This window comes from Triturus cristatus, chromosome 11 (assembly GCF_964204655.1).
Source record: "Triturus cristatus chromosome 11, aTriCri1.1, whole genome shotgun sequence".
Classification (NCBI taxonomy): domain Eukaryota; kingdom Metazoa; phylum Chordata; class Amphibia; order Caudata; family Salamandridae; genus Triturus; species Triturus cristatus.
The window spans coordinates 938,272,124-938,285,722 of record NC_140594.1 but is presented as its reverse complement, the minus strand read 5'-3'; the positions used below and the strand labels follow the sequence as shown (position 1 = coordinate 938,285,722).

The following is a 13,599-nucleotide window of genomic DNA, read 5'->3' as shown; positions in this document are numbered from 1 at the left end:
ACCTCTGGTCATTCAGTATAATCTGTAGATGGAAAAGTCCACTGTTAGCACATTTTCTATAAGCAATACAAAAAAATCTTGATTTTTAGAAAGGGTAAACAGATCAATACTATGGAGTCTTTTATTGTGAAAATCAAAAGCTCTTTAGAAAATCAAATCTCAATTTTAGTTTTTAACCTCACATACTTCTCTGCAACATTGCTAGTTCCAGGATATAAAGCAGGGTTTAGTAGCGTTGGAGGCAGCCAGGCTTTTATGAACTATCATGACCAACACAATGTGATCCATATTACTCTCATCTTGACAGAAATTATGTTCAGGCACAGTCTCTCACTATAAGGTAGTGAGGACATGCTGATGCTGTGAGCGTCTTTTTAATGCATAAAGGAATTATTGTGAGTTAAACTTGCCTTGTATATTGGTAAAATGATGCCGTATGCCGGAAGACTTCCTTTTTGTTTTTTTGTTCTTCAATCTCGGCAATTCAGAGAAACTCGGTTGTGAAACACTGCCACCTCTGGTCATTCAGTATAATCTGCAGATGGAAAAGTCCACTGTTAGCACATTTTCTATAAGCAATACAAAAAAATCGTGATTTTTAGAAAGGGTAAACAGATCAATACTATGGAGTCTTTTATTGTGAAAATCAAAAGCTCTTTAGAAAATCAAATCTCAATTTTAGTTTTTAACCTCACATACTTCTCTGCAACATTGCTAGTTCCAGGATATAAAGCAGGGTTTAGTAGCGTTGGAGGCAGCCAGGCTTTTATGAACTATCATGACCAACACAATGTGATCCATATTACTCTCATCTTGACAGAAATTATGTTCAGGCACAGTCTCTCACTATAAGGTAGTGAGGACATGCTGATGCTGTGAGCGTCTTTTTAATGCATAAAGGAATTATTGTGAGTTAAACTTGCCTTGTATATTGGTAAAATGATGCCGTATGCCGGAAGACTTCCTTTTTGTTTTTTTGTTCTTCAATCTCGGCAATTCAGAGAAACTCGGTTGTGAAACACTGCCACCTCTGGTCATTCAGTATAATCTGCAGATGGAAAAGTCCACTGTTAGCACATTTTCTATAAGCAATACAAAAAAATCTTGATTTTTAGAAAGCGTAAACAGATCAATACTATGGAGCCTTTTATTGTGAAAATCAACAGCTCATTAGAAAATCAAATCTCAATTTTAGTTTTTAACCTCACATACTTCTCTAGAACATTGCTAGTTCCAGGATATAAAGCAGGCTTTAGTAGCGTTGGAGGCAGCCAGGCTTTTATGAACTATCATGACCAACACAATGTGATCCATATTACTTTCATCTTGACAGAAATTATGTTCAGGCACAGTCTCCCACTATAAGGTAGTGAGGACATGCTGATGCTGTGAGCGTCTTTTTAATGCATAAAGGAATTATTGTGAGTTAAACTTGCCTTGTATATTGGTAAAATGATGCCGTATGCCGGAAGACTTCCTTTTTTTTTTTTGTTCTTCAGTCTCGGCAATTCAGAGAAACTCGGTTGTGAAACACTGCCACCTCTGGTCATTCAGTATAATCTGTAGATGGAAAAGTCCACTGTTAGCACATTTTCTATAAGCAATACAAAAAAATCTTGATTTTTAGAAAGGGTAAACAGATCAATACTATGGAGTCTTTTATTGTGAAAATCAAAAGCTCATTAGAAAATCAAATCTCAATTTTAGTTTTTAACCTCACATACTTCTCTGCAACATTGCTAGCTCCAGGATATAAAGCAGGCTTTAATAGCGTTGGAGGCAGCCAGGCTTTTATGAACTATCATGACCAACACAATGTGATCCATATTACTTTCATCTTGACAGAAATTATGTTCAGGCACAGTCTCCCACTGTAAGGTAGTGAGGACATGCTGATGCTGTGAGCGTCTTTTTAATGCATAAAGGAATTATTGTGAGTTAAACTTGCCTTGTATATTGGTAAAATGATGCCGTATGCCGGAAGACTTCCTTTTTTTTTTTTGTTCTTCAGTCTCGGCAATTCAGAGAAACTCGGTTGTGAAACACTGCCACCTCTGGTCATTCAGTATAATCTGTAGATGGAAAAGTCCACTGTTAGCACATTTTCTATAAGCAATACAAAAAAATCTTGATTTTTAGAAAGGGTAAACAGATCAATACTATGGAGTCTTTTATTGTGAAAATCAAAAGCTCTTTAGAAAATCAAATCTCAATTTTAGTTTTTAACCTCACATACTTCTCTGCAACATTGCTAGTTCCAGGATATAAAGCAGGGTTTAGTAGCGTTGGAGGCAGCCAGGCTTTTATGAACTATCATGACCAACACAATGTGATCCATATTACTCTCATCTTGACAGAAATTATGTTCAGGCACAGTCTCCCACTATAAGGTAGTGAGGACATGCTGATGCTGTGAGCGTCTTTTTAATGCATAAAGGAATTATTGTGAGTTAAACTTGCCTTGTATATTGGTAAAATGATGCCGTATGCCGGAAGACTTCCTTTTTTTTTTTTGTTCTTCAGTCTCGGCAATTCAGAGAAACTCGGTTGTGAAACACTGCCACCTCTGGTCATTCAGTATAATCTGTAGATGGAAAAGTCCACTGTTAGCACATTTTCTATAAGCAATACAAAAAAATCGTGATTTTTAGAAAGGGTAAACAGATCAATACTATGGAGTCTTTTATTGTGAAAATCAAAAGCTCTTTAGAAAATCAAATCTCAATTTTAGTTTTTAACCTCACATACTTCTCTGCAACATTGCTAGTTCCAGGATATAAAGCAGGGTTTAGTAGCGTTGGAGGCAGCCAGGCTTTTATGAACTATCATGACCAACACAATGTGATCCATATTACTCTCATCTTGACAGAAATTATGTTCAGGCACAGTCTCTCACTATAAGGTAGTGAGGACATGCTGATGCTGTGAGCGTCTTTTTAATGCATAAAGGAATTATTGTGAGTTAAACTTGCCTTGTATATTGGTAAAATGATGCCGTATGCCGGAAGACTTCCTTTTTGTTTTTTTGTTCTTCAATCTCGGCAATTCAGAGAAACTCGGTTGTGAAACACTGCCACCTCTGGTCATTCAGTATAATCTGCAGATGGAAAAGTCCACTGTTAGCACATTTTCTATAAGCAATACAAAAAAATCTTGATTTTTAGAAAGCGTAAACAGATCAATACTATGGAGCCTTTTATTGTGAAAATCAACAGCTCATTAGAAAATCAAATCTCAATTTTAGTTTTTAACCTCACATACTTCTCTAGAACATTGCTAGTTCCAGGATATAAAGCAGGCTTTAGTAGCGTTGGAGGCAGCCAGGCTTTTATGAACTATCATGACCAACACAATGTGATCCATATTACTTTCATCTTGACAGAAATTATGTTCAGGCACAGTCTCCCACTATAAGGTAGTGAGGACATGCTGATGCTGTGAGCGTCTTTTTAATGCATAAAGGAATTATTGTGAGTTAAACTTGCCTTGTATATTGGTAAAATGATGCCGTATGCCGGAAGACTTCCTTTTTTTTTTTTGTTCTTCAGTCTCGGCAATTCAGAGAAACTCGGTTGTGAAACACTGCCACCTCTGGTCATTCAGTATAATCTGTAGATGGAAAAGTCCACTGTTAGCACATTTTCTATAAGCAATACAAAAAAATCTTGATTTTTAGAAAGGGTAAACAGATCAATACTATGGAGTCTTTTATTGTGAAAATCAAAAGCTCATTAGAAAATCAAATCTCAATTTTAGTTTTTAACCTCACATACTTCTCTGCAACATTGCTAGCTCCAGGATATAAAGCAGGCTTTAATAGCGTTGGAGGCAGCCAGGCTTTTATGAACTATCATGACCAACACAATGTGATCCATATTACTTTCATCTTGACAGAAATTATGTTCAGGCACAGTCTCCCACTGTAAGGTAGTGAGGACATGCTGATGCTGTGAGCGTCTTTTTAATGCATAAAGGAATTATTGTGAGTTAAACTTGCCTTGTATATTGGTAAAATGATGCCGTATGCCGGAAGACTTCCTTTTTTTTTTTTGTTCTTCAGTCTCGGCAATTCAGAGAAACTCGGTTGTGAAACACTGCCACCTCTGGTCATTCAGTATAATCTGTAGATGGAAAAGTCCACTGTTAGCACATTTTCTATAAGCAATACAAAAAAATCTTGATTTTTAGAAAGGGTAAACAGATCAATACTATGGAGTCTTTTATTGTGAAAATCAAAAGCTCTTTAGAAAATCAAATCTCAATTTTAGTTTTTAACCTCACATACTTCTCTGCAACATTGCTAGTTCCAGGATATAAAGCAGGGTTTAGTAGCGTTGGAGGCAGCCAGGCTTTTATGAACTATCATGACCAACACAATGTGATCCATATTACTCTCATCTTGACAGAAATTATGTTCAGGCACAGTCTCTCACTATAAGGTAGTGAGGACATGCTGATGCTGTGAGCGTCTTTTTAATGCATAAAGGAATTATTGTGAGTTAAACTTGCCTTGTATATTGGTAAAATGATGCCGTATGCCGGAAGACTTCCTTTTTGTTTTTTTGTTCTTCAATCTCGGCAATTCAGAGAAACTCGGTTGTGAAACACTGCCACCTCTGGTCATTCAGTATAATCTGCAGATGGAAAAGTCCACTGTTAGCACATTTTCTATAAGCAATACAAAAAAATCTTGATTTTTAGAAAGCGTAAACAGATCAATACTATGGAGCCTTTTATTGTGAAAATCAACAGCTCATTAGAAAATCAAATCTCAATTTTAGTTTTTAACCTCACATACTTCTCTAGAACATTGCTAGTTCCAGGATATAAAGCAGGCTTTAGTAGCGTTGGAGGCAGCCAGGCTTTTATGAACTATCATGACCAACACAATGTGATCCATATTACTTTCATCTTGACAGAAATTATGTTCAGGCACAGTCTCCCACTATAAGGTAGTGAGGACATGCTGATGCTGTGAGCGTCTTTTTAATGCATAAAGGAATTATTGTGAGTTAAACTTGCCTTGTATATTGGTAAAATGATGCCGTATGCCGGAAGACTTCCTTTTTTTTTTTTGTTCTTCAGTCTCGGCAATTCAGAGAAACTCGGTTGTGAAACACTGCCACCTCTGGTCATTCAGTATAATCTGTAGATGGAAAAGTCCACTGTTAGCACATTTTCTATAAGCAATACAAAAAAATCTTGATTTTTAGAAAGGGTAAACAGATCAATACTATGGAGTCTTTTATTGTGAAAATCAAAAGCTCATTAGAAAATCAAATCTCAATTTTAGTTTTTAACCTCACATACTTCTCTGCAACATTGCTAGCTCCAGGATATAAAGCAGGCTTTAATAGCGTTGGAGGCAGCCAGGCTTTTATGAACTATCATGACCAACACAATGTGATCCATATTACTTTCATCTTGACAGAAATTATGTTCAGGCACAGTCTCCCACTGTAAGGTAGTGAGGACATGCTGATGCTGTGAGCGTCTTTTTAATGCATAAAGGAATTATTGTGAGTTAAACTTGCCTTGTATATTGGTAAAATGATGCCGTATGCCGGAAGACTTCCTTTTTTTTTTTTGTTCTTCAGTCTCGGCAATTCAGAGAAACTCGGTTGTGAAACACTGCCACCTCTGGTCATTCAGTATAATCTGTAGATGGAAAAGTCCACTGTTAGCACATTTTCTATAAGCAATACAAAAAAATCTTGATTTTTAGAAAGGGTAAACAGATCAATACTATGGAGTCTTTTATTGTGAAAATCAAAAGCTCTTTAGAAAATCAAATCTCAATTTTAGTTTTTAACCTCACATACTTCTCTGCAACATTGCTAGTTCCAGGATATAAAGCAGGGTTTAGTAGCGTTGGAGGCAGCCAGGCTTTTATGAACTATCATGACCAACACAATGTGATCCATATTACTCTCATCTTGACAGAAATTATGTTCAGGCACAGTCTCTCACTATAAGGTAGTGAGGACATGCTGATGCTGTGAGCGTCTTTTTAATGCATAAAGGAATTATTGTGAGTTAAACTTGCCTTGTATATTGGTAAAATGATGCCGTATGCCGGAAGACTTCCTTTTTGTTTTTTTGTTCTTCAATCTCGGCAATTCAGAGAAACTCGGTTGTGAAACACTGCCACCTCTGGTCATTCAGTATAATCTGCAGATGGAAAAGTCCACTGTTAGCACATTTTCTATAAGCAATACAAAAAAATCGTGATTTTTAGAAAGGGTAAACAGATCAATACTATGGAGTCTTTTATTGTGAAAATCAAAAGCTCTTTAGAAAATCAAATCTCAATTTTAGTTTTTAACCTCACATACTTCTCTGCAACATTGCTAGTTCCAGGATATAAAGCAGGGTTTAGTAGCGTTGGAGGCAGCCAGGCTTTTATGAACTATCATGACCAACACAATGTGATCCATATTACTCTCATCTTGACAGAAATTATGTTCAGGCACAGTCTCTCACTATAAGGTAGTGAGGACATGCTGATGCTGTGAGCGTCTTTTTAATGCATAAAGGAATTATTGTGAGTTAAACTTGCCTTGTATATTGGTAAAATGATGCCGTATGCCGGAAGACTTCCTTTTTGTTTTTTTGTTCTTCAATCTCGGCAATTCAGAGAAACTCGGTTGTGAAACACTGCCACCTCTGGTCATTCAGTATAATCTGCAGATGGAAAAGTCCACTGTTAGCACATTTTCTATAAGCAATACAAAAAAATCTTGATTTTTAGAAAGCGTAAACAGATCAATACTATGGAGCCTTTTATTGTGAAAATCAACAGCTCATTAGAAAATCAAATCTCAATTTTAGTTTTTAACCTCACATACTTCTCTAGAACATTGCTAGTTCCAGGATATAAAGCAGGCTTTAGTAGCGTTGGAGGCAGCCAGGCTTTTATGAACTATCATGACCAACACAATGTGATCCATATTACTTTCATCTTGACAGAAATTATGTTCAGGCACAGTCTCCCACTATAAGGTAGTGAGGACATGCTGATGCTGTGAGCGTCTTTTTAATGCATAAAGGAATTATTGTGAGTTAAACTTGCCTTGTATATTGGTAAAATGATGCCGTATGCCGGAAGACTTCCTTTTTTTTTTTTGTTCTTCAGTCTCGGCAATTCAGAGAAACTCGGTTGTGAAACACTGCCACCTCTGGTCATTCAGTATAATCTGTAGATGGAAAAGTCCACTGTTAGCACATTTTCTATAAGCAATACAAAAAAATCTTGATTTTTAGAAAGGGTAAACAGATCAATACTATGGAGTCTTTTATTGTGAAAATCAAAAGCTCATTAGAAAATCAAATCTCAATTTTAGTTTTTAACCTCACATACTTCTCTGCAACATTGCTAGCTCCAGGATATAAAGCAGGCTTTAATAGCGTTGGAGGCAGCCAGGCTTTTATGAACTATCATGACCAACACAATGTGATCCATATTACTTTCATCTTGACAGAAATTATGTTCAGGCACAGTCTCCCACTGTAAGGTAGTGAGGACATGCTGATGCTGTGAGCGTCTTTTTAATGCATAAAGGAATTATTGTGAGTTAAACTTGCCTTGTATATTGGTAAAATGATGCCGTATGCCGGAAGACTTCCTTTTTTTTTTTTGTTCTTCAGTCTCGGCAATTCAGAGAAACTCGGTTGTGAAACACTGCCACCTCTGGTCATTCAGTATAATCTGTAGATGGAAAAGTCCACTGTTAGCACATTTTCTATAAGCAATACAAAAAAATCTTGATTTTTAGAAAGGGTAAACAGATCAATACTATGGAGTCTTTTATTGTGAAAATCAAAAGCTCTTTAGAAAATCAAATCTCAATTTTAGTTTTTAACCTCACATACTTCTCTGCAACATTGCTAGTTCCAGGATATAAAGCAGGGTTTAGTAGCGTTGGAGGCAGCCAGGCTTTTATGAACTATCATGACCAACACAATGTGATCCATATTACTCTCATCTTGACAGAAATTATGTTCAGGCACAGTCTCCCACTATAAGGTAGTGAGGACATGCTGATGCTGTGAGCGTCTTTTTAATGCATAAAGGAATTATTGTGAGTTAAACTTGCCTTGTATATTGGTAAAATGATGCCGTATGCCGGAAGACTTCCTTTTTTTTTTTTGTTCTTCAGTCTCGGCAATTCAGAGAAACTCGGTTGTGAAACACTGCCACCTCTGGTCATTCAGTATAATCTGTAGATGGAAAAGTCCACTGTTAGCACATTTTCTATAAGCAATACAAAAAAATCTTGATTTTTAGAAAGGGTAAACAGATCAATACTATGGAGTCTTTTATTGTGAAAATCAAAAGCTCTTTAGAAAATCAAATCTCAATTTTAGTTTTTAACCTCACATACTTCTCTGCAACATTGCTAGTTCCAGGATATAAAGCAGGGTTTAGTAGCGTTGGAGGCAGCCAGGCTTTTATGAACTATCATGACCAACACAATGTGATCCATATTACTCTCATCTTGACAGAAATTATGTTCAGGCACAGTCTCTCACTATAAGGTAGTGAGGACATGCTGATGCTGTGAGCGTCTTTTTAATGCATAAAGGAATTATTGTGAGTTAAACTTGCCTTGTATATTGGTAAAATGATGCCGTATGCCGGAAGACTTCCTTTTTGTTTTTTTGTTCTTCAATCTCGGCAATTCAGAGAAACTCGGTTGTGAAACACTGCCACCTCTGGTCATTCAGTATAATCTGCAGATGGAAAAGTCCACTGTTAGCACATTTTCTATAAGCAATACAAAAAAATCTTGATTTTTAGAAAGCGTAAACAGATCAATACTATGGAGCCTTTTATTGTGAAAATCAACAGCTCATTAGAAAATCAAATCTCAATTTTAGTTTTTAACCTCACATACTTCTCTAGAACATTGCTAGTTCCAGGATATAAAGCAGGCTTTAGTAGCGTTGGAGGCAGCCAGGCTTTTATGAACTATCATGACCAACACAATGTGATCCATATTACTTTCATCTTGACAGAAATTATGTTCAGGCACAGTCTCCCACTATAAGGTAGTGAGGACATGCTGATGCTGTGAGCGTCTTTTTAATGCATAAAGGAATTATTGTGAGTTAAACTTGCCTTGTATATTGGTAAAATGATGCCGTATGCCGGAAGACTTCCTTTTTTTTTTTTGTTCTTCAGTCTCGGCAATTCAGAGAAACTCGGTTGTGAAACACTGCCACCTCTGGTCATTCAGTATAATCTGTAGATGGAAAAGTCCACTGTTAGCACATTTTCTATAAGCAATACAAAAAAATCTTGATTTTTAGAAAGGGTAAACAGATCAATACTATGGAGTCTTTTATTGTGAAAATCAAAAGCTCATTAGAAAATCAAATCTCAATTTTAGTTTTTAACCTCACATACTTCTCTGCAACATTGCTAGCTCCAGGATATAAAGCAGGCTTTAGTAGCGTTGGAGGCAGCCAGGCTTTTATGAACTATCATGACCAACACAATGTGATCCATATTACTTTCATCTTGACAGAAATTATGTTCAGGCACAGTCTCCCACTGTAAGGTAGTGAGGACATGCTGATGCTGTGAGCGTCTTTTTAATGCATAAAGGAATTATTGTGAGTTAAACTTGCCTTGTATATTGGTAAAATGATGCCGTATGCCGGAAGACTTCCTTTTTTTTTTTTGTTCTTCAGTCTCGGCAATTCAGAGAAACTCGGTTGTGAAACACTGCCACCTCTGGTCATTCAGTATAATCTGTAGATGGAAAAGTCCACTGTTAGCACATTTTCTATAAGCAATACAAAAAAATCTTGATTTTTAGAAAGCGTAAACAGATCAATACTATGGAGCCTTTTATTGTGAAAATCAACAGCTCATTAGAAAATCAAATCTCAATTTTAGTTTTTAACCTCACATACTTCTCTAGAACATTGCTAGTTCCAGGATATAAAGCAGGCTTTAGTAGCGTTGGAGGCAGCCAGGCTTTTATGAACTATCATGACCAACACAATGTGATCCATATTACTTTCATCTTGACAGAAATTATGTTCAGGCACAGTCTCCCACTATAAGGTAGTGAGGACATGCTGATGCTGTGAGCGTCTTTTTAATGCATAAAGGAATTATTGTGAGTTAAACTTGCCTTGCATATTGGTAAAATGATGCCGTATGCCGGAAGACTTCCTTTTTTTTTTCTTCAGTCTCGGCAATTCAGAGAAACTAGGTTGTGAAACACTGCCACCTCTGGTCATTCAGTATAATCTGTAGATGGAAAAGTCCACTGTTAGCACATTTTCTATAAGCAATACAAAAAAATCTTGATTTTTAGAAAGGGTAAACAGATCAATACTATGGAGTCTTTTATTGTGAAAATCAAAAGCTCATTAGAAAATCAAATCTCAATTTTAGTTTTTAACCTCACATACTTCTCTGCAACATTGCTAGCTCCAGGATATAAAGCAGGCTTTAGTAGCGTTGGAGGCAGCCAGGCTTTTATGAACTATCATGACCAACACAATGTGATCCATATTACTTTCATCTTGACAGAAATTATGTTCAGGCACAGTCTCCCACTGTAAGGTAGTGAGGACATGCTGATGCTGTGAGCGTCTTTTTAATGCATAAAGGAATTATTGTGAGTTAAACTTGCCTTGTATATTGGTAAAATGATGCCGTATGCCGGAAGACTTCCTTTTTTTTTTTTGTTCTTCAGTCTCGGCAATTCAGAGAAACTCGGTTGTGAAACACTGCCACCTCTGGTCATTCAGTATAATCTGTAGATGGAAAAGTCCACTGTTAGCACATTTTCTATAAGCAATACAAAAAAATCTTGATTTTTAGAAAGGGTAAACAGATCAATACTATGGAGTCTTTTATTGTGAAAATCAAAAGCTCTTTAGAAAATCAAATCTCAATTTTAGTTTTTAACCTCACATACTTCTCTGCAACATTGCTAGTTCCAGGATATAAAGCAGGGTTTAGTAGCGTTGGAGGCAGCCAGGCTTTTATGAACTATCATGACCAACACAATGTGATCCATATTACTCTCATCTTGACAGAAATTATGTTCAGGCACAGTCTCCCACTATAAGGTAGTGAGGACATGCTGATGCTGTGAGCGTCTTTTTAATGCATAAAGGAATTATTGTGAGTTAAACTTGCCTTGTATATTGGTAAAATGATGCCGTATGCCGGAAGACTTCCTTTTTTTTTTTTGTTCTTCAGTCTCGGCAATTCAGAGAAACTCGGTTGTGAAACACTGCCACCTCTGGTCATTCAGTATAATCTGTAGATGGAAAAGTCCACTGTTAGCACATTTTCTATAAGCAATACAAAAAAATCTTGATTTTTAGAAAGGGTAAACAGATCAATACTATGGAGTCTTTTATTGTGAAAATCAACAGCTCATTAGAAAATCAAATCTCAATTTTAGTTTTTAACCTCACATACTTCTCTGCAACATTGCTAGCTCCAGGATATAAAGCAGGCTTTAGTAGCGTTGGAGGCAGCCAGGCTTTTATGAACTATCATGACCAACACAATGTGATCCATATTACTTTCATCTTGACAGAAATTATGTTCAGGCACAGTCTCCCACTGTAAGGTAGTGAGGACATGCTGATGCTGTGAGCGTCTTTTTAATGCATAAAGGAATTATTGTGAGTTTTACTTGCCTTATAAATTGGTAAAATGATGCCGTATGCCGGAAGACTTCCTTTTTTTTTTTTGTCTTCAGTCTCGGCAATTCAGAGAAACTCGGTTGTGAAACACTGCCACCTCCGGTCATTCAGTATAATCTGTAGATGGAAAAGTCCACTGTTAGCACATTTTCTATAAGCAATACAAAAAAATCTTGATTTTTAGAAAGGGTAAACAGATCAATACTATGGAGTCTTTTATTGTGAAAATCAACAGCTCATTAGAAAATCAAATGTCAATTTTAGTTTTTAACCTCACATACTTCTCTGCAACATTGCTAGTTCCAGGATATAAAGCAGGGTTTAGTAGCGTTGGAGGCAGCCAGGCTTTTATGAACTATCATGACCAACACAATGTGATCCATATTACTCTCATCTTGACAGAAAATATGTTCAGGCACAGTCTCCCACTATAAGGTAGTGAGGACATGCTGATGCTGTGAGCGTCTTTTTAATGCATAAAGGAATTATTGTGAGTTTTACTTGCCTTGCATATTGGTAAAATGATGCCGTATGCCGGAAGACTTCCTTTTTTTTGTTTCTTCAGTCTCGGCAATTCAGAGAAACTCGGTTGTGAAACACTGCCACCTCTGGTCATTCAGTATAATCTGCAGATGGAAAAGTCCACTGTTAGCACATTTTCTATAAGCAATACAAAAAAATCTTGATTTTTAGAAAGGGTAAACAGATCAATACTATGGAGTCTTTTATTGTGAAAATCAACAGCTCATTAGAAAATCAAATGTCAATTTTAGTTTTAAACCTCACATACTTCTCTGCAACATTGCTAGCTCCAGGATATAAAGCAGGCTTTAGTAGCGTTGGAGGCAGCCAGGCTTTTATGAACTATAATGACCAACACAATGTGATCCATATTACTTTCATCTTGATAGAAATTATGTTCAGGCACAGTCTCCCACTGTAAGGTAGTGAGGACATGCTGATGCTGTGAGCGTCTTTTTAATGCATAAAGGAATTATTGTGAGTTTTACTTGCCTTATAAATTGGTAAAATGATCCCGTATGCCGGAAGACTTCCTTTTTTTTTTCTTCAGTCTCGGCAATTCAGAGAAACTAGGTTGTGAAACACTGCCACCTCTGGTCATTCAGTATAATCTGCAGATGGAAAAGTCCACTGTTAGCACATTTTCTATAAGCAATACAAAAAAATCTTGATTTTTAGAAAGCGTAAACAGATCAATACTATGGAGCCTTTTATTGTGAAAATCAACAGCTCATTAGAAAATCAAATCTCAATTTTAGTTTTTAACCTCACATACTTCTCTAGAACATTGCTAGTTCCAGGATATAAAGCAGGCTTTAGTAGCGTTGGAGGCAGCCAGGCTTTTATGAACTATCATGACCAACACAATGTGATCCATATTACTTTCATCTTGACAGAAATTATGTTCAGGCACAGTCTCCCACTATAAGGTAGTGAGGACATGCTGATGCTGTGAGCGTCTTTTTAATGCATAAAGGAATTATTGTGAGTTAAACTTGCCTTGTATATTGGTAAAATGATGCCGTATGCCGGAAGACTTCCTTTTTTTTTTTTGTTCTTCAGTCTCGGCAATTCAGAGAAACTCGGTTGTGAAACACTGCCACCTCTGGTCATTCAGTATAATCTGTAGATGGAAAAGTCCACTGTTAGCACATTTTCTATAAGCAATACAAAAAAATCTTGATTTTTAGAAAGGGTAAACAGATCAATACTATGGAGTCTTTTATTGTGAAAATCAAAAGCTCATTAGAAAATCAAATCTCAATTTTAGTTTTTAACCTCACATACTTCTCTGCAACATTGCTAGCTCCAGGATATAAAGCAGGCTTTAGTAGCGTTGGAGGCAGCCAGGCTTTTATGAACTATCATGACCAACACAATGTGATCCATATTACT

The 13,599-nt window shown here is 36.5% G+C and overlaps 1 long non-coding RNA gene across 1 annotated transcript in view; it reads right to left on the bottom strand.

Moving 5' to 3' along the window:
- Positions 1-6,088: 6,088 nt before the first annotated feature.
- The window catches only part of LOC146785713 (uncharacterized), a 158,585-nt gene continuing 151,074 nt past the window's right edge, over positions 6,089-13,599 (bottom strand). Inside the window, exons 271-285 of the long non-coding RNA XR_014970781.1 lie at positions 13,204-13,327; positions 12,697-12,815; positions 12,188-12,308; positions 11,677-11,799; positions 11,165-11,288; positions 10,653-10,776; positions 10,146-10,264; positions 9,634-9,757; positions 9,122-9,245; positions 8,609-8,733; positions 8,097-8,220; positions 7,585-7,708; positions 7,073-7,196; positions 6,560-6,684; positions 6,089-6,171 (exon numbers count right to left, since the gene is read on the bottom strand). This is a non-coding gene — a long non-coding RNA (uncharacterized LOC146785713). The remainder of the gene's footprint in view (positions 6,172-6,559; positions 6,685-7,072; positions 7,197-7,584; positions 7,709-8,096; positions 8,221-8,608; positions 8,734-9,121; positions 9,246-9,633; positions 9,758-10,145; positions 10,265-10,652; positions 10,777-11,164; positions 11,289-11,676; positions 11,800-12,187; positions 12,309-12,696; positions 12,816-13,203; positions 13,328-13,599) is intronic.